The 22,205-nt window shown below is 38.4% G+C and overlaps 1 non-coding gene across 1 annotated transcript; it reads left to right on the plus strand.

The window, feature by feature from the left end:
* The first annotated feature begins 2,537 nt into the window (after positions 1–2,537).
* TRNAG-UCC (transfer RNA glycine (anticodon UCC)) lies at positions 2,538–2,609 on the plus strand. The gene has a single exon. It is a non-coding gene; the product is annotated as a tRNA-Gly (tRNA).
* The last annotated feature ends 19,596 nt before the right edge of the window (positions 2,610–22,205 follow it).

Consider the following 22,205-nt stretch of genomic DNA (forward strand, 5'->3'; position numbering starts at 1 on the left):
GGAAACTGAAAAGATGGCTCATCTACCCTCTTTGGAAAATAATTTTGCCCAAAGAAAAATCTGGCCTTTACTCTGGGAGGTAATACCTAAGTCGTTGGAATGTCCTGCCTGATAAGACTGTCTGTTTACCCTGGGAGCCTTAGGGGCACACAAGATAATCTATGCTAACAATGTGATTTATGGCTGGGGCTTTGGGCCACCCATCAGCACAACCTCTGGAGAAGCTGGAAACTAAGGTGCAGGTGGTCAATCATACCTATGTGACTGAACCCCAGTAAAAAGAGTGGTTGCTATGGCTGAACTGAGCTTCCCTGGCTGACAACACTCTGTGCGGATTGCTATATGTCATTGCTGAGAAGTTAGCCCTGTCAGAGACTCCTCTGGGAGAGGCCAATTGGAAGGTTTGTGTTTGGAATTCTTCCGGACTCAGACCCCAGGCATTGCTTTCCTTGGTCAATTTCAATCTGTAAACTTTTGCTGTAATAAACCATCATCATAAGCATAACAATGTTAAGTGAGTTCTACACGTATTCTAGTGAATTATTGAAACTGAAGGTGGTCTTGAGGACTCTCGATGTCCACACACTTCCAGGAAACTGAGTCACCTGGCACAGTCAGTGAGGAAAATCACATCCCTTGGAGAAATAAAGAAGCCTCATGGGTCTTGTCAACACTGAGTGACACTTTGTAAATACATGAACCTACTAGAAAGCAAGTAAGGTCTCCTCACCACTCCAAATGAGACATGGATGAGGAAATCAGGACTGATAAGTCCTTCTTCCCTCAGAGTAAGGAAGAGGACATGAGCAGTGCCTTCCAATGTTTTAAAGCTGTCATGTGAGAAAAGAGCTAGGATTAGTTTGTCTGGCGAGAGGGTTATATAAAGTCCAGCAGAGGGAAGTTACAGACGGCCAGGTTATTCTAAGACAAACTTAGTGACAAAAAGAGGCCTCCAAAAACAGATGGGGCTGACTCAAAGACAGGTGAGTGCTCCACCATCAGAGATCTAGAAGTAGAGGCTGGATGACCCCCTGAACTGATTTTGTGTAAGGAGCGAGAGTTGACTCAAATGTTCTTTAAGATGCAGTCCAAGTTAAGAGGCTATGATTGAGATGTAAGAGAATGTGACAAAAAGGTGAGCCTATGTATGGGTATATTATTCTTTCAACTTTTCTGTAGGGTTTGAAATTTTTTTAAGTTGGAAAACAAACAAAGAAGGAAACTACTTTGTGGCTAAAAATCTTAAATCACTCTAGAAATAAACAGAAAATTTTGTTTGTTCCAACATGCTAAGTTTAGACTCAATGATAATGGGTATTCCATCTGACAAAAAATAAATGATAGTACCTGCATTTTGCCATTACTAACACATCTTGATATTAAGTCCATTTGTAGTTAGTGATTGCTATGGACTGAATTACATCTCCCCCACATTTATGTGTTGAAACTTTAATCCCCAAGGTGAATTTATTTGAAGTTAGAAGCTTCAGGAGATAATAAAGGTTAAGTGAGGTCATAAGGGTGGTGCCCTAATCTGATAGATAGGTGGCCTTATAAGAAGAGGAAGAGAAAAAAAGCTTTCTTCTTCTCTCCTCCATGTGAGGACACAGTGAGAAGGCAGCTATCTACATCAGGAATAAAGCTCTCACCAGAAACCTGTTGGACCTTGATCTGGAACTATCCAGTATACAGAACTGTGAGAGAATAAACATCTATTGTTAAAGCCACCTAGTCTATGGCATTTCATTATGGCAACCCTGGTAGACTAAGACAGTGGTCCTTCACTGATTTACTAACTTACTTCCTCCCTATATAACATTATTTATATTACTGCAGCTTTTATATATAATAAGGCATATTAACATACCTTAGTATATTTACAGAGGCAGAGAAAGCATTAACAGTGGCATTTTTGGAGATAGATTTTGGTGTGCTACCTTGCAAGCATACAGTACAGAGCAAGTGATGGTGATAACAATTACTGCAGGACTGACTGAAGAACCTCTTGTCGTAGGAGGAGATAGCAAGGGAAAATCAGGAGCCTTGTGGATAAAAACCCACTATATGAAGTAAGAATGACCCAGGTAGGCAACTATTGTTGAAGACAAACTTCTGTATATATATTAACAGCTGAAGACACAAGATGGAAATTTTACTATGGCAAAAATCTTATCAGTTCAGAACTGCAGACAGGATAAATTGCATTTTAGGAAACGAAATGATTTTTCTGCTCTTTGCTGGAGCAGCACCATCTGCCGGACTTGCTCAAAATGCAAATGCTACAATCCTGAAGAAACTAAGCAAAGTCACGAGACTTGTCTAGCTGCTCTTTTCTAGATCCTAACATCACTTTTCTGTTTCCTGTCATTGGCTGACACTTCCTTCCTGTGCTCATAAATATAGATGTCCTATTTATATTTCACATTTTCATTGGGTTTCCTAGAGATCTGTTACCTGTACGTAAGGTATGCTACGGAGAATGAATGCAGGGAATCTATTAGAGAATTTTAAATAAGAAAATTAGTCTTTGGGGGAATTCCCTGGCAGTCCAGTGATTAGGACTCAGCACCTCCACTGCTGTGGCCTGGGTTCAATCCCCGGTCAGGGAACTAAGACCCTGAAAGCTGAATGGTGTGGTCAAAAAAAATTACTCTTTAATTTTGACGGGCAATCCTTGGAAAGTAGAGCTAATTAAAATATATACTGCTCCTTAAGCTCAATTCTTTTCCCAAAAGCAGCAGTGTGAGCATGTAAATGCTGACTAACTTGCCTGATTTCCTGTCTCTACATTTAACACACTGACCAGATTCTAGGCTCCAAATATCCTTTCTTCTCCTACTGCACCTTTATACCTTTCCAGCTCCCAGACTCTGAGATGAATCCTGACCCCAGCCAGAGGATGTTTAACAAGCTTACTCAATACTAAAGCTATTGCTATTTCAACCTTCATCTTTACACTGGTTCTAGTAGATAGACCTCTGCCTTCTGGCTAAGATTATTTCCCATAGCTCAGTTTTCAGTCCCCATACTGAGCTCTGTCTATTTTCCCTTATGTTTGTGTCACTTTCTTGATTATTTGCTCAGATCTCCCATTTCCAGTGCTGTCAGGGTGGAAATTGTTGGGAAAAGAAATCAGGAAGGATATAGAGCAGTACATTGCGGGGCTGAGCTCTCTGAGGAGTCCACTCTGAGACGGAGATCAGCATGTGGCAAGGGAAGAGAGGGGAGCCAGTGGGACAGAGACAGAAGTCCAGTTATTAATTCAGTCTCAAATAAAGCCTGAACTGATCCTGTGGGGAGTTCTGAAAATGAGATTAAGCCTTCAGAGGTCACTTGGCAGGGCAAGAGGGCCAAACCTTCATACCTCTAGTCCATTAGCCAATGGATGTGGGCCGCCAGCAGGAAGCATGACCTCAGGCAAGGGGCGTGTTTCAGCTGAGATCCAAGGGTTTTAATCCAGAGGGCATTCTTCCAGCAGCATTCCTAGCAGCTAGGAGAATAAATCCTAAAGAGATTTCAGTCAGTCAGTCAGTCAGCTCAGTTGTGTCCAACTCTTTCCGACCCCATGGACTGCAGCACGCCAGGCTTCCCTGTCCATCACCGACTCCCGGAGCTTACTCAAACTCATGTCCATCGAGTTGGTGATGCCATCCAACCATCTCATCCTCTGTTGTCCCCTTCTTCCGCCTTCAATTTTTCCCAGCATCAGGGTCTTTTCAAATGAGTCAGTTCTTCCCTTCAGGTGGCCAAGGTATTGGAGTTTCAGCTTCAGCATCAGACCTTCCAATGAATATTCAGGACTGATCTCCTTTAGGATGGACTAGTTGGATCTCCTTGCAGTCCAAGGGACTCTCAAGAGTCTTCTCCACCACCACAGTTCAAAAGCATCAATTCTTCAGCACTCAGCTTTCTTTATAGTCCAACTCTCACATCCATACATGACTATTGGAAAAACCACAGCTTTGACTAGATGGACCTTTGTTGGCAGAGTAAAGAAAGAGACTTAGTCTTTCCTAAAGCAGAATGTCTTTCCTGAAGAGAGATCTGGACCAGTATCCCAGTGCCCTTCAACCCTACACCCCCAGGAAATGCCATGCAGAGAACTTTTTTTTCTAAATCCCACTTCCAATTTGGAAGTCACTCTGAATCCCGATCCCAAACACAAGAAGGATTAATCCCTTCATGACAAGCAACCTAGGAAGAAGGTAGATTGATAGCACTTAACAGCAGGGAGAGTATTTGAAGAGAATAAAGCGAAAAGAAAGCGAAGCCTATTCTCAGGTAATGAGAAATCCGTAGCAGTCGTTTCATAGAGCATACATCATGAAAGAGAAAACACCATGAGGAGAATGAGCTTTGAATGGGTAGGGATGGAGAACTTCCTGCAATCGGGAAATTATTGCCTCAACCTAGAACATGGGCATAGTCAAAAAATAAGAATAGGACTTCCCTGGAGGTACAGTGGATGGGAACCTGCCTGACAATGCAGGGGACATAGGTTCAAGCCCTGGTCCAGGAAGATTCTACACTCAGAGAAACTAAGTCTGATCACCACTACTACTAAGAGCCAGAGAGCCACAACTACTGAGCCCATGTGCTGCAACTACTGAAGCCTGTACACCTAGAGCCTGTGCTCCTCAACAAGAAGCCACTGCAGTGAGAAACCTGTGAAACACAACGAAGAGTAGCCCTGCTTGCCGCAACCAGAGAAAGCTTGCGCACAGCAATGAAAACCCAAAACAGCCAAAAAAAAAAAAAAAACAAGAATGACAGAAGAGAATGCCAGACTATAAAATATGTGAACAGAAACCCATCCTTCTAGCTTCACCAGGCTAAGGGTTTTCCCGTTTCCTTAAAAACAAGAGACAGAAAGATAATCTTATAACTTTCCTTCTTCCACAAATAATTTGCTACAGCAGATCCACAGTGAGGAGAGAGAAAACTTATATCAGAATCTCCTACTTGCTTTGTATAGTTCCTGGTAAATTGAACATAATTCTCTCACTACATCATAGCCAAAGATAGAGTAATTATTGATAAATCCTTTAGTCATTGTTATGGAATGGATGCTTGGTCCTCCCAAAACTCATATGTTGACGTTCTAGCCCCGCAATGTGATGATATTAGGAGGAGGGGCTTTGGGAGGTGATTAGGTCATGACGGTGGGGCTCTCGAAAATGGGATTAATGCCCTCAAAAGAGACTGTAGAGAGCTCTCTTATCAGTTTCTGCCATGGAGAACACAGAGAAAAGACAGTTGTCTATGAATCAGGAAGCTTGTCCCTAGCAGACATTGAATCTGCTGGTGCCTTGATCTTGGACTTCTCAGATTCCAGAACTGTGAGAAATAAAAGTTTATTGTTTAAGCCACTCAGTTTATGGTATTTTTGTTACAGCAGCCTGAACAGACTAAAGCAGCCATCTTGTAAAGATCCTGGGTTAAAGTTTCTTTCCAGTATTATATATAGTTCTGGTCTGGATCACTCATTAACTTGATAATTATCTCCAGTGTCTAGAGAAGATATTTAGTAAGCTGACTAGTTACACATAGCATCTTAAAAAGACTCATTCCTCCTTGTGTAGGCTAAATACTACACAAGCAAAAGAGGATGGGGCCAGAAATAAGGTTACAGGAAAGAATCAACAAAAAACTAATAAAGAAATTAATTTAAAAATGAATAAAAAATTAAAACAGATATCAGAAAGACCAACATTAGCCATCACATATGACTACAAGCAAGTGCACATTACATATAAGGGTGAAAAAACAATCCATATGCTTGCCCTTTGGGGACTTAGCCTACAAAAAAGGAAAAGTTAAAAACTAATAAATATTTTAACTCTTAAAAAAATATGTGCCAGGTACTCTGTGCTAGGTGCTGGAGAGATATCAGAGGATAAAAACAGACAAAAATCTCTATTCTCATGGAGCTTTCAGTCTAATGAAGGGGGGGAAAAGTAATAAACAAATTTTTTAAAAGAATACGAAGTATGTTGATGGAGATGAGGCTAACGGAAAAATCAGTCAGGAAAGAGGGGATGCTGGGGTAGAAGCAGAGTCAGCGTCAAACAGGGAAGACCACACTGAGAAGATGACAGTGAAGCAGAGACCCACAGGAAGCAGAGCGGTGAGCCACTCAAAGGTGGAGTGTGACCAGAGGCTCACAAGAGATGGACGTGGCTTAGTGACTAAATCACCACCATGAGCTTGTTAGAAATGCAGACTCTTGAGCCCTGCCTGTGAACCAGAACAGAAATTTTTATAGATGATTTTTGTTTGAAAGGCACTGGTATAGCAACCTGTAGAAAAAGCAGGACTTTGGCTACCTTTGAGAGAAAAGAGACAAAAAACATTGGAGGGTTTGTGATCCTGGATATACTGACACACACAAAACTGAAATTAAAACAACTTAGATTGCCATGTGTGATACCTCCTGACTTTTTTTTCCTATTCCTTTTTTTTTCCCCCCAATGGTGATTTAGATCTCATAAACAATCAGTTTGAAAAAAACTATGGTAGAAGATGCTTCAGGAAATGACAACTTCAACTGAGCGAAGTGTAAAGAATTTTGACATAAGCAAGTCTAGTGCCTGGGTAAAATGATAAATCCCACTCTGTGGACTGAAAAGCATGTGGTCCAGAAATGCAGTTTCCCATATTCTTGGTTAATGCAAATATTCACGTGAAGCTCACTTTGGACATAGACTAATTCAATATCCTAAGACACAATAATTTAGGTTGCTAAAAGCTAAAATTAAGCATATTTCAAATATAACAGAACAACAGTTAACACATGATAGTCTTTACTATGTGCAGGCATTGTTGTACAGAACATATATAATATGTATAGAGCATATGTATGTGTACTCATAAATATACATATACAAAATCTTTAACCTTAAAACAACTCTGAAGCAGATACTGTAGCTATCCCCATTTCACGGATGAAGAAATCAATAAACAATAAATGTAGTATCTAGTCAGTGTGAATTTTCAAAAATGTTATGATCAATTTGTTTTTAGCAGTACAAAGGAAAAAAGTTTGGTGCAATCCCAGATCTATGACTAAAGCTCTGGCAGAGGCAAGAGTAAAAGGGCTGCCGTGGGTCTGGTCTCCTGGTTCTCCTGAGAGTACTGAGGAAAGATACCTCAAGAGTAAACACATTTTGACTGGCCCCAAGGAGTGAATGGTTGTTGTTCTTGTCACAGGGGCAAGTAGAATCAAAGGAAGTTAGACAATCCATCTTTGCTCAACTTTTAGCTTCCTTTTTAACCCATTACACGCCTTTTGGGTTCTGCACAATAGCTTTCTTATACGTCTGACCAAAGCTAGTTCCCTGTTCACTTTGGCCAGAGGTTGGTTACACAACTCCTTTCCTCTTTCACATCAGTTAGAAGATTCAATCTTTTGTTTTCCTAATAATCTTTTTCTCTATACTTGATTGTGGGTTCCTTAAGAAACATTACTTACTGGGTCTTGTGTGCCTAGGATAGAGGCTAGATTGAAATGTTTGAAAGGAGTTGGATATTCCTCTGCTGGGGCAGGCTAAAGCTAGCCCACCAAAGACACTCCCCTTGGATCTAGCAGTCAGACAACTCAGTGGTTTCAAACTGGTAGGGGGAGACCTGGGTTGAACTGGGCTGGCAGAGTAATTTTTTTAGGAATTTGCTCCCATTTATAAAATGCTGCATCATCAAATCAAGTCCAAGTACAGTTGGTCCTCCATACCCATAGGTTCCAAAATAGCAGAGTCAACCCACTGTAGAAGGAAAATATTTGAAAAAAAATTCCAGAAACTTTCCAAAGCAAAACTTGAATTTGCCACATGCTGGCAACTATTTACATAATATTTACACCATGTTTATAACTATTTCTATAGTTATTACATTGTATTCAGTATTACAAGCAATCCAGAGATGGTTTAAAGTATACAGGAGGATATGCTATGTTACATGCAAATACTATACCATTTTATATAAGGGATTTGAGCATCCATGGACTTTAGTATCTTCAGGTGTCCTGGAACTAATCCCTATGGATATCGATGGACAACTTTATGTCCCTTTGGTATATTTATTCTTCACTTCTTTCTGGCATAGGGGGTGGGATATAATGGAAATAACTTTTATTTCCCCTCTGTAATGATGGTATGATTCTGAACCTAACAGACCATCACACAGCTCTGTTAGTCCATTAGTTTATATCTATTCTACCTTGCAAGGAGACAAAATAAATAACTTTTGAAACTTCATTTTCTAGTCCTAGGAGTTTTTACAAATAAAATGACACATGTGCTGAGACAAATTACATGCTTAAAAATCTGTCACTAACATCAGTTTTGCATAAAAAAACTATTCAGCAACTGTTACAGTGGCATTTCTCTGTCAGCGGTGGAAATAATGTGTGAATAGCTATGCTAATTTAGAGGCAATTTTCATGTTTTGAGGCTACATAAAAAAAGCTAAGAGTAGTTCAATAGGAAATGCTTGGGGGGCTGTTGTTGGTAGACTTTTTGATTTATTATGTAATGACAGACTGATGTGATTGCAATGAAATAAATATTAGACATACTTAACATTTTATATGCTATATGTCATCATAATGGCAAAGTACATAGATCACATTATTGACTGCCTTTGGATTTTAAAAATAAAGGTTGCTATTCGTATGAATACTATTTCATTATTGTCTGCCTTGCTCTGTCAAACTAAAAAATATAATAGCTATCTTTATTCCCAATTTAAAGGGTGACAGTCAAGAAAATGTTGAAGTCTATCACAGTATATTACAACAGAATTCATTTTTATAGGTGGGTTATAGAATATAGCAAGGGCCTCCAATGAGAAAGTCAATGTTTTCATGGAGATTTCAAAGCCTTACTTGACACACCTTAGCACCAATGCTGTAACAGTTCCCAATCCCATATTTGTTGCCAGATGCTCCTCATCCTAAACTCCTGCAGATTTCAAGAATTTGGGGAAAGGGATGTTAAAAATATCTCTTTATGGGGAATTCCCTGATAGTCCAGCAGTTAGGACTTGATACTTTCACTGACCAGGGCCCAAGTATGATCCCTGGTCAGGGAACTAAGATCCTGCAAGCCCTTCAGTGCAGCCAGGAAAAAAAAAAAAAGTATCTCTTGTTTTCCAACAGGGTACTTTAGCTTGGAAGCTGTAGATACCCACTTAAATTATCTTATGTGACCAAAAAAATTCATGATAAAGAAACAGGGATGCTAAAAAGAAATGAAAAAGATATGGAGGAAGTTTAAACGCATACTACTAAGTAAAAGCAGGCAATCTGAAAAGGCTACATACTGCATGATTCCAACTATATGACACTGTGGAAAATTGTGCAGATGGTAAAACTACGCAGACAGTAAAAAGATCAGGGGTTGCTGGGGAAGGATGAATAGGTGGAAAACAAGGGCTTTTAGGGCAGTGAAAATATTTTGTATGATACCATAATGATGGCTACATGTCGTTATACATACATCCAAATCCATAGAATGTACAACATGAAGAGTAAACCATAAACTATGGACGATAACATGGTAAACTACTAGGTGATTATGATTTATCAGTATAGATTCATCAGTTGTTAACAAAACAGACCACTCTGGTAAGTGATGTTGAAAATGGAGGAGGCTATGCATGCGTGGGGACAGAGGGTATATGGAAAATCTTTGTACTTTGCTTTCAATTTTTCTGCGAACCTAAAACTAATCTAAAAAAATTAAATCCTTAAAAAATGCAGGGGTGTTTTTTGGACATCAAGAAAGGAGGTATATTTCCGTCTCATGGGGAATTAAAATCTGGAACTCTAAAGCAAATTCAAATAACTGCATCTCAGTTTCTATGTCTTTCCCTCAAGGACTTCATTCTCTTGTGTCTGACTTTCTTTGTGAATGGGCATCATTATAGCTCAGGAAAGCAGGCTCATTTTTTCCTACAGTACAAGATAGCCTTACTTTGGTGCAGCAAGCCACAGAGCCTGAACAGCACCTCTGAATATGGAGCCCCTTTCTCACTCAAAATTTTTCTTAACCTGGGTCCATGTAGGGGGTCCATGAATTCGATGGCATTAAGAAATTACATATTTATTTTCACCAACCCGTAAATCAAATTCATTTTCTTCAAATATGAGTGTAAGCAACAAAGCACAGTAGAAATTGCAGCAGCTGTAGCTTTGTCACTGTGATGGATGTTAGGATGAGCCACTCAGATTCCCTTTCAGAAATGAAGACTTATCCCCCAGCTGCTGGGAAAGATTTTGGCAGAGTGTCCTCAGCTGTCAGACCCTTCATGGATAGCTTCAGCTGCAGAGTCACCTCACCCTGGGTGATCACCTTGCTGGGCTTGTTTACAGCCAGCAATTGACCAGTGCTGGGAACGGGGACCGTGGTTGAGAGGAATCTCTACAAACCTTGTAAACTAACCCTCATCTTCCTAGTCACTTCTCTACTATTAACAACCCTAGCTCAAGCCCCCTCAGCCTTATCACATTTTCACAATTCACTACTCAATCCAGCTCAGTATACAAGTGTTCAACTCTAACTGCTTCTTTGGATCTTCATTTCCTCATGAGGGCTTCAGTGACACATAAAAAATTATATATATATATATGGGACTCATGATGAATAATTTTGCATTTATTTGCATGTTTGTCTGCCTCTGCCACTAGGCTGTTAAGAGACTTATCAGTCTTGTTCAATAATCTATACCTTGTCTCAACAGAGTGTCCGTTATATAGTAAGCACTCACTAAAATGTACATATAATATATATTTTTCAGAGTTAAAAGTTTAAATGTACAAAGAGCAGTTACATTAAATTTTGAAAAGGATGACCTATCTTATTTAAACGTTTAATGTTCCTGACTATAATAACAGATGTGACTGTTCATCAGAACTAACTGATGAAAGGCTGATAAGCTATTTCAGATCATCCATTAAAAAAAGACATCTTTTTTCCAGCATATAAAATTTCTCCCCAATATCCACAAGAGCTGGAACTTTATAACATACTTTTCTTTGGTTATACATGTATTTTTTTTTTCCAAAAATTCTCTGGAAGTAATTGAAATCATCAGTAAGAATTCAGAAAAATAAATACGCAGCAAACAACAAAGCTTTACTGTATAGCACAGGGAACTATAGACAATATCTTGTAATAACCTATAGTAGAAAGTAGTCTGGAAAATAATACATGTGTATACATATAACTGAATGACCTTGCTGTGCAGCTGAAACATTGTAAGTCAACTATACTTCAACAAAATATGTATATATATATTTAAAAAAAATAAGAAATTCAGTTGGCTTTTTTGGAAATGAGTGGGGTCCTAGAAACCTATCTCTAAGACAGTCAGTATAAAACAGTTGTTTCCCATTACTACGAAGTGTGGACAGCCTAGCATCTATTTTATCTGAACCAGTTCCCTGCCTCAGACTGCTATCCTGAAATATCACTCTAGGCTGAATCTCTACCGTAATGTGTATAAAATGAAATTACAGTTCATTGCTACATTTGCTACAGTTACTGACATGATGGATTATAGGTACTCAACCAGAGTGCATTTAGCATTATGATTTAGTAAAGTGGCCAAAAGAGGAACATTTGTTCTCTTTTTGTTATATAATACTGTTTTTATTAGAAACATAATATATGTATAATGTTGAAAATAGGAAAATACTGAAAAGTATAAGGAAGAGAATGAAAATTGCTGATCATCTTACCACCAAAGAATAATAACCATTAATATTTTAGATTATTTGATTTCAGATATTTTTTCCATCAAGAAATTACTGCTGCATGATCCTTTGACCTACAGAAATGCTAATTTCATGTGGTTTGCTCTAAATAATATCATATACATATTATTTTACAGAAAAGCATACTAAAAAGATTACTTTGTAGTTTGCTTTTCTCACTTAACATGATAATTTAACTGTTTGTTCATAATACAAAAACTTTCTGAAAACATTATTCTGAGTGGCTATTATATTCTAATGTATGAAAGTGCCATAACTTTGCCTAATGATTCCCCCTCTATTGGACATATCAGTTATTTCCACTTGTAACTATTACAAATAGTGTTCTGATAAACATCTCTATGTATAATTATTTGTATCTATTTGAGATTATTTTCATTTTTGGAAATGGAATTCTTGGTTACAGGTTGTATATACATCTTTTAAAGTCTATTGATCCTGATTGCAGGAATTTGCTTTTAAGAAGAAACATGTTCTATGAGTGCAAGGGCCATTTTGTTTGCTCACTATTTATTCAGTGGTTAGAGTATTACCTGTTACATTGATGATAAACAATAAAACATTTGTTCAGTGGATTAACATATGGCATCAGCTATTGGAAATTTCAGAAGATAGCACCTATAAGCCTTCTGCATGTATCAGAGATATTTTACAGTGGTTGAAAATCTGAATTCTCAAATTAGATAAATTGTAGTTTAAATTTAGAACCCTCAACTTACTAGCTGTGTAAGTAAGTATATTGTGGAGTATATTTAAAGTTTCTGGGCCCCACTTTTCTCCTCTGTAAAACAGGAAGATTGACAGCATCAAACTCACCGAGATGTTGTGAGGATTAAATGAGATAATTTTGTACCGAGATGTATTATGATGCCATGCACACAGTAATTGCTCAATAATTTTTTCCTATTACTATTCTACATAACTGAAAGATTCTGACAGTACTTTTTACCCAACAGTAAGTACATAAGAAAAAGAGATGATTCTATGCAAACATCTCAAAAAGGTCAAGAAATATAGATGAGAAACACAGCTTTGAAAATTTTATCTTTCAAAACCTTTTAAAGTACTTGGCTTTTTATTAACCCAGGTCTGTTTCCCTCTAATGCCTGGCAGAAAAATCTTCACAGGATAAAGAGCTGCTCTTGCAGAGGAGCATAGGAGGGTAGGCAGGGGAGACGGGATCCTGTCCTGTAGCCAGTCTTCCCTGGGGAGAGCTGCCAAGTGACAGGCAGGACATCTGCAGCAATGTGGACAGGAACAAGGACAGGGGGCAGACATAGACTGTGAAAGGACTTTGAGACTTGAAGAGTTTCAGAGCCAGACCAGTTGCTGACATTGTATGTCTGGGTTAGGTCATGGGCAGCAGTGGTGACATTGAAACTGAGCAAGCCCCAGACAGGTTTTCTTCATAACAGACCCCTTTGTGTTCCTCACCACTTGCTTAAAGAAAAAAAAAAATCAGTCTTCTGACCCTTCCCTGAATTTCAAAAAGTCTGATTCAACGGTTAACATTCAGAAGAGTGAGAATATGCAGAGACAAATAGCAGTCGGGCGGAGAATTGATAACAATTTAAACAATAAAACAGCCATACAGCAGAGTCACAGGACCTTTAGTTTCTCCCTGAAGCACATGGATAATAATGTCTGATGCACATTCCTAAGTTATTTTATGGAGACCAGACTTTCACCAGATGAAAACTGCTCATCACAAGCAGGTAGACCTCAGACTAGTTAGTATCAGAAGGTTGATGACTGAGATTCCTGAAATATTAACCTCTTACCTCACTATCAACTAATCAGAGAATTGTGCAGAGGAAGCCCTCTACAGAGGAATTTGTGGGCGACCCTGGGGAAATAAATAGGAGGCGAAGTTGATGCCTAGATAGACCCTCCCTGAGCATTTGCTTTAGAGATTTCAAATATGTTATAAGACTTTGGCTGCTGGGTCCAACTCTCATGCTCCCAAACCTTCTACCCCTTCAAGGGTATAACTGGGGACCCCTCAACTTTCAAGAGAATATGACTTTCCCTGAAGACTCCAATATGGAAAGAACTGGAAAGAACTTGCTGAAGTAGGAAGGTCTAATTCCCCAAAAGGAAACTGAATCTATGGGAGCATTTCCACTAAAAGGATCTTTGTGGTGATTAACAAAGACACTCACCATGATGAAGAGGTAAGTACAATTAAGGACTATGATTATTCAAGATCTTTATAAGCAAATGTATCACTTCAAAATTCTTCAAACACAGAAAATTCTCTAGCTTGGGAGTTAAGAGCTAAAGCATTTACTTACATTTTAAGATTTGGGGGGCTGAAAATATGCTTTTAAGAGCTGTTTACAATTTTGTCATTTTTATTCATTTCAGACTTCTTATTTTCAAACATGTGTGCTCTCTCTATGGAAACCTTCATGTATTTAACTTTCAGGGATGTTGAAATAGTAAAATAAGTATTTGGAATTCACATTATGTATGTGATTTCAATTAATGTGAATATATATAAGACATAACTCTAAATAGCTTTAAAAAAAAAATAAGAAAGTTCTACCAAGAAGTGGGAGTCAAATGAGTAATAGCCACCTAGTTGGAATTAAGCCACTTTGAGGAGCTACTCTTTCTGGAAGCTTATTTATTGATCACCTTAGGAAACACTTCTCTATTGGTGTGACAGGTTGCTGACCTTAGATATTAAACATAGCCCTGGATATCTCCTTCTGGATAAAACTTCAATCAGATCAGCTTACTCAGAAGAATGCTTGCCAGTCTGAGCATACCCTTCCAACCAGCAGCTGTAGAGGGACAGGCCTGAAGTCACACAAAGGCTTGGCTACTAGGCTCGCCCACATGTTCAACACCAAATTTTCCCTCTGGAACATGCCCCCATCAATCTTCTCATCTCAGGAAATGGAACTACCACTCTGTTACTTGTTTAAACTAAAAATCTAGGAGTAATGCTTTGACTCACCACCTCTCCCCGTACCCCATCACATATATCTAATAAATCAATTAATCCTAGAGGCTCCATCCCTGCAAGATTTAGTGACTCTTTACTCTTCCTTTACTGATACACTCTTGCTCTAAACCTTAATCACCTCTATCCTTAGTTATGTGAGAGCTGCCTAAATAATCCCCATGCTCCTTTTCTCAACATAATAAAAGCTATCTATGACAAACCCACAGCCAACATAATACTCAATAGTGAAAAGCTGAAAGCCTTCTCACTAAAATCTGGAACAAGACAAGGAGGACCACTCTCACCACTTCTATTAACCATAATATTAGAAGTCCTGGTTACAGCAAGAAAAAGAAATAAAAGGGATCCAGATTGAAAGGGAAGAGATTAAACTGTCATTATATGCAGATGGCATGATACTATATATAGAAAACCCTAAAGACTCCACACAAAAACTACTAAAATTCCAGATGAACATACAGAAATCTGTTGTATTTCTTTACACTAATAATGAAATATCAAAAAGGGAAAGTAAAAAAAAATTCCTTTTAAAATTTCCTCAAAAAAATAAAGTACTTAGGAATAAACCTGACCAGGAAGGTGAAAACATGCTGAGAACTATAATACATCGATAAAGAAAATTGAAGATGATTCAAAGAAATTGAAAGACATCTCATGCTCTTGGGTTGGAAGAATTAATATTGAATTAATATTGTTAAAATAGTTACACTACCCAAAGCAACATACAGATTTAATGCAATCCTTATCAAATTACTCATGACGTTTTTTGTAGAACTAGAATAAATGATCCTAAAATTTATGTAGAACCATAGAAGACCCAGAATTGCCAAAACAACCCTGAGGAAAAAGAGCAAAGCTAGAGGGATAACCATCCCAAACTTCAGAGACTACCACAAAGTTATGGTAATCAAACAGCATGGTATTGGCACAAAAATAGACATATGGATCAAGGGAACAGAATACAGAACCCAGAAATAAACTACATACTTAAGGTCAATTAATCTTTGACAAAGTAGGCAAGAATATACAATGGAGAAAAGATAATCTCTTCAGCAAGTTGTGTTGGGAAAGCTGGACAGCCACATGTAAATCAACGAAGTTAGAACACTCTCTCACACCATACACAAAAACAAACTCAAAATGACTTAGAGAATTAATTACAAGACATGACATCACAAAACTTTTAGAAGAAAACACAAGCAAAACATTCTCTGACATAAATCATAGCAATGTTTTCTTAGATCAGTCTCCCAAGGAAATAGATATAAAAGTACAAACAAATAGGACCTAATCTGACTTATAAGCTTTTTCACAGCAAAGGAAACTATAAACAAAATGAAAAGAAAACCGATGGACTGGGAGATCATGGATCACAGCCTTGTCATGGTGAAGGGGCTTGTATAACTCAATGAAGCTATGAGCCATGCTATGCAGGGCCACCCAAGATGGACAGGTCAGAGTGGAGAGTTCTGAAAAAATGTAGTCCACTGGAGGAGGGAATGACAAACCACTCCAGCATACTTGCCCTGAGGACCCTATGAACAGTATGAAAAGGCAAAAAGATATGACACTGGAAGATAAACCTCCTAGGTCAGAAGGTGTCCAATACACTTACTAGGGAAGAGCAGAGAAATAGCTCCAGAAAGAATGAAGAGGCTGTATATTGTCACCTGCTTATTTAACACATGCAAAGTACATAATGTGAAATGTTGGGCTAGATGAATCTCAAGCTGGAAACAAGATTGCTAGATAAAACATCAACAACCTCAGATATGTAGATGATACCACCATCATGAGAGAAAGCAAAGAGGAACTAAAAGAGCCTCTTGATGAAGGTAACAGAGGAGAGTGAAAAAAGCTGGCTTAAATTCAACATTCAAAAAACCAAGATCATGACACCTGTCCCATCACTTTATGGCAAATAGATGAATAAACAATGGAAATAGTGACAGACTTTATTTTCTTGGGCTCCAAAATCACTGTGGATGGCGACTGCAGCCATGAAATTAAAAGACACTTGCTCCTTGGAACCAGGAAAGCCATGACAAATCTAGACAGTGTATTAAAAGGCAAAGACATCACTTTGCCACCAAAGGGCCAAATAGTCAAAGCTAAGGTTTTTCTAGCAGTTACATACAGATGTGAGAGTTGGACCATAAAGAAGGTTGAGCACTGAAGAATTGATGCTTTCAAACTGTGGTGATGGAGAAGCCTCTTCAGTCCCTTGGACAGCAGGGAGATCAAACCAGTCAGTTCTAAAGGAAATCAGTCCTGAATATTCATTGGAAGGACTGATGCTGAAGCTGAAGCTCCAATACTTTGGCCACCTGATGCAGAGTCAACTCATTGGAAAAGACACTGATGGTGGGAAAGATTGAGGGCAGGAGGAGACAGGGGCAACAGAGGATAAGATGGTTAGATAGCATCATCAACTTGAAGGACATGAGTTTGAGCAAACTCCAGGAAATAGTGAAGGACAGGGAAGGCTGGCATCTACAGTCAATGAGGAGGCAAAGAGTCAGACACTTCTTGGTGATTGAACAGCAACAGCAAAATGAACCAGGAGAAAATATTTGCAAATGACGCAAGTAAAAAGGGCTTAATTTCCAAAATATACAAACAGTTCATACAACTCAGTAACAAAGAATCCCAAATAACCCAATCAAAAAATGGGTGCATGTTGATGTTTGACAGAAAACAACAAAATTCTGTAAAGCAATTATCCTTCAATTAAAAAAAAATAAATTTTTTAAAAATGGGTGGAGGACTTAAATAGACATTTCTCCAAGGATGACATACAGATGACCAACAGAACCATTAAAAGATGCTCAACACTGCTAATTATTAGGGAAATTCAAATCAAAATTACAATGAGGTACCTACTCACACTGGTCAGGATGGCCATCATTAAAGAGTCTACAAATAACAAATGCTATAACGAAATAGAGAGAAATGAATCTTCCTACACTATTGGTGAAAATGTAAATTGGTATGGTCATTATGGCAAACAGTAGGAATGTTCCTTAAAAAACTGAAAATAGAGTTACCATATGATCCAGCAATCCCAGCCCTGGGCACATACCTGGAGGAAACTCTAATTTAAAAAACTACATGCACCCCAATGTTCATTGCAGCACTATTTACAATAGCCAAGACATGGAAGCAACCACAATGTCCATCAAGATGAATGTATAAAGAAGGGGTGAGATATATATATATAATGGAATACTACTCAGCCATAAAAAGAATGAAATAATGTCACTTTCAGCAACATGGATAAACGGAGAGACTAACATACTAAGTGAAGTAAGCCAGACAAAGAAAGAAAAACAGCACATATTGCTTATATGTGGAATATAAAAAAATGATACAAATGAACTTACATACAAAATGGAAGCAGTCTTGAAGACATAGAAAACTTATGGTTACCAAAGGTAAAAGAGGAAGAGGGAAAAATTAGGAGTTTGGATTAACATGTATATACTATGATACATGAAATAGATAACCAACAAGGACTGATTATAAACCACAGGGAACTATACTCAATATTTTGTAATAACCTACAAAGGAAAATAATCTGAAGAAGAATATATATATATATACATAAAAAACACCAAATCACTTTGCTTTACACCTGAAACTAACACAACATTGTAAATCAACTATACTTCAATAAAAAATAAAATTAAAAAAAAGAGAAAAGGAAATACCATATGATATCACTTTTATGTGGTACCTAAAATAAGATACAAATGAACACATATACTGGAAGTTCATGGTTCACATATTATTGAAGCCTGGCTTTGGAGAATCCAAAATCACTGCAGATGGTGACTGCAGCCAGGAAATTAAAAGATGCTTACTCCTTGGAAGGAAAGTTATGACCAACCTAGACAGCATATTAAAAAGCAGAGACATTACTTTGCCAACAAAGGTCTGTCTAGTCAAGGCTATGGTTTTTCCCGTAGTCATGTATGGATGTGAGTGTTGGACTATAAAGAAAGCTGAGCACCAAAAAATTGATGCTTTTGAACTATGGTGTTGGAGAAGACTCTTGAGAGTCCCTTGGACTGCAAGGAGATCCAATCAGTCCATCCTAAAGGAGATCAGTCCTGAGTGTTCATTGGAAAGACTGATGTGGAAGCTGAAACTCCAATACCTTGGCCACCTGATGCGAAGAACTGACTCATTTGAAAAGACCCTAATGCTGGGAAATATTGAAGGTGGAAGGAGAAGGGGACAACAGAGAATGAGATGGTTGGATGGCATCACCGACTCAATGGACATGAATTTGGGTAAACTCCCGGAGTTGGTGATGGACAGGGAGGCCTGGCGTGCTACAGTCCATGGGGTCGCAAAGAGTTGGACATGACTGAGCAACTGAACTGAACTGAACATATATACAAAACAGAAACATACTCAAAAACATAGAGAACAGACTCATGATTGCCAAAGTGGAGAGGATGGAAGAGAGAAGGACTGGGACTCTCGGGTTAGTAGATGCAAACTATTATATATAGAATGGATAAACAACAAGGTCCTACTGTGTAGCACAGAGAATTATGTTCAATATCCTGTAATAAACCACAACAGAAAAAAATATGAAAAGAATAGGTATATATATATATATATATGTATGTATGTATAACTGAATCACTTTTCGGAAAACAAGAAAGTAACACAACATTGTAAATCAACTATATTTTAATTAAAATGATAATAATAATCTCCACGTTCCCCAGCTTGCCCTCCTAATGGTAGTAAGAGTGAATTTTAAAAAACTACATCAGATCATTTCATTCCTCTGTGTGAAATTCCCCACATCTCTCGACGGACTAAAATAAAATTCAAATTCCTTTCCTTGGCCCACAAGAAAAGTAGATAGTTGAGTAGACACTCTCGCACCTTTCTGATTTCACCTTCCTCCCTGGGTGCTCTGCTCTGGCCACTCTTGCCTACTTCTGTTTCTTAAATCCATGTGATACATTACAGCCTTTGTATCAGGTGTTTCCTTTCCCTGGAACACTCCCTCAAATCTGTTATGTTCAACACTAGCTTCTTATCACTCAGATTTCCACTAAAATACTACTCCTCAAAGAGGCCTTCCCGGACCCCCCAATACAAAGTAGTCCCCACAAGTCAGTTTCTTTCCTATTTTAATTCTCAAAGAAATACTCCTATTTAGTTTTCTTTTGTTGCTATCTCCTACCCATGCCCAAGTGTGAACTATGTGAGAGCAGGAATTTTGTCGATGTAATTTTCCACCATATCCCAGTACCCGGAACAGTACTTCGCAAGTAGAGGGCTTTCTGTAAATATCTGGTGAATGAATAAAGTGTTATTCTAATAGCTTGGTTTCTGAATCTGAATTTATGTCAGATCTACATATTTTTATATATTTATATCATGTTATCTTTATAGTCAACCCATAACTCTGTACAGCCTATTTCTCTTGGGCCATACAACTGATAAACCAGCATGCTCCCTTCACTACTAGCAACAGGGAAAGAAGGATTGGTCACAGGATGGAGGTGGGTGAACTCACTTAAGTTGAACAGCTCAATGCAAAAGACTCAAAACTCATGCTCTTATGTGGACAAACTGGTAGCATTATCTTTTCACTTATTAGAATATTTTACATTTCATTTAGATGAAAGAGAAAGACAAATACTGTATGATGTCACTTATATGTGAAATCTAAAAAGTAAAACAAACTAATGAATATAAGAAAAAATAAGCAGACTCACAGACATAGAGAACAAATTAGTGATTACCTGTGGGGAGAAGGATGAGGAGGGGACAATATAAGGGCAGGGGATTGAAAGGCACAAGCTATTAGTTGCAAAATAAGTTATGAGGGTATACTGTACAACACAATATTTTATAATTTTACAATAACAATAAATGGAGCATAATCATTAAAAATTGCAAATCACTATATTGTACACCTGTAAGTTATTATACCAATATAACAACTATATTTCAATAATATTTTTTTAAGTTTATTTTGCATTTTTACATAGATGTTCTTGTAAGAACTAATATCTCTCTCTTTAGTTCTCTGCTATCTCTGTACAACAGAAAGGGGAAAAGCATTACTCTCCATTTCCCCCAAAAGTTTAGAGGATACTACTGAAATTATTTTAGAAGCTTTAAAAATAGGTGGTCAAGGAACTTCCCTGGTGGTCCAGTGGTTAAGAATCTGCCTTGCAATGCAAAGGACACAGTTTCAATCCCTGCCCCAGGAACTTAAGATCCTACATGCTGCAGGGCAACTAAACTCGCACGCCTCAACTACAGAGCCCACAAATGACAATGAAAGAGCCCGCATGATGCAACGAAGACCCAACACATATAAGTTGTGCATGCCACAACTAAGACCCAACACAGGCAAATAAATAAATAAACATTTTAAAAACTAGGTGGTCAATGCTATTTTAATCTAGAAAATTTAGAACAAGAGTCATATAATCTAGCAACTTAACTTTGGGCTTTGAATCATGAGAAAAGTTAAAGTGATCGTCTAGACAGTAGGCTAAAAATGGAAGTTAATTTTACACTTTAGATAAAGCCTTCTATGAGTATTTTGCTTTCATGTTTAAATAACTCTGTGATTTCTTCAGATTATTATTAATTTTTTTTTCTGATTTATAAAAGTAGTGCATCTCATTGAATAATTTGGAAAATTCTGGAGCAGTGATAATTTGGCTGGGTGAGAGCTGAGAGCCAGTTGCACTGCAGAGATAAATATGTGGTTTGAGACAACATTGCCTCCTAGAGGTCTGTGGTGTGCTGCCAGAGATCGCCCAAGCAGCTTCTCTCTGGTCTTGGAGGCCTATGGATGCTGAAGCAGGCCTACTGATTTCAACCAAGGGAGGGAGTCCCGTGCGAGGGAACGCCATCTGTGATCCACTGTGGACTTCATTCATGCGCAGACCTACCTGATAGTCTTAGGTTCCTCCCGGAGCCTGGCATGGACGGAGAGTCATTAGCCCCCGAGAGAACACACTGTGAGTGAGGCTCCAGTCTAGTGTCAGCAAGACAGTGGTGGAGGGAGCAGTGTTCGGCCGTTCCCCTGCCGTCTCTGCCTCACTTCACCACGTCCGCGAACGACAGAAGGAAAGGTGTTACCTGGAGCCGCCAGAGGAGCAGCAGGCGCTCTCCTGGTGAATGAGGTGAAAGAACAGCTCAAGTCAGTGGTTCTGAGGAAGCTCTCAGAAGCGCAGCCTGATTCAGGTTGGGGGTAGCACAGCACAACGGGCAACACAGAGGCAGGAAGTCGAACCCTCAGACATCACAGAGACAAGTTTCAGAGACACAGGAAGCTGTTCTGGCTTTATCGCTCTGCTTCTGTTGATATAAGAAAAAACTAGGGAGGAAGTTCCCTGGACAAGACTAGATATTTATAGTTAACAGAGGAACTGGGACCTCTGAGCACTATTTTATAATGTATATACA

The sequence above is a fragment of the Dama dama genome, chromosome 15 (assembly GCF_033118175.1).
Source record: "Dama dama isolate Ldn47 chromosome 15, ASM3311817v1, whole genome shotgun sequence".
In the NCBI taxonomy this organism is placed as follows: Eukaryota; Metazoa; Chordata; class Mammalia; order Artiodactyla; family Cervidae; genus Dama; species Dama dama.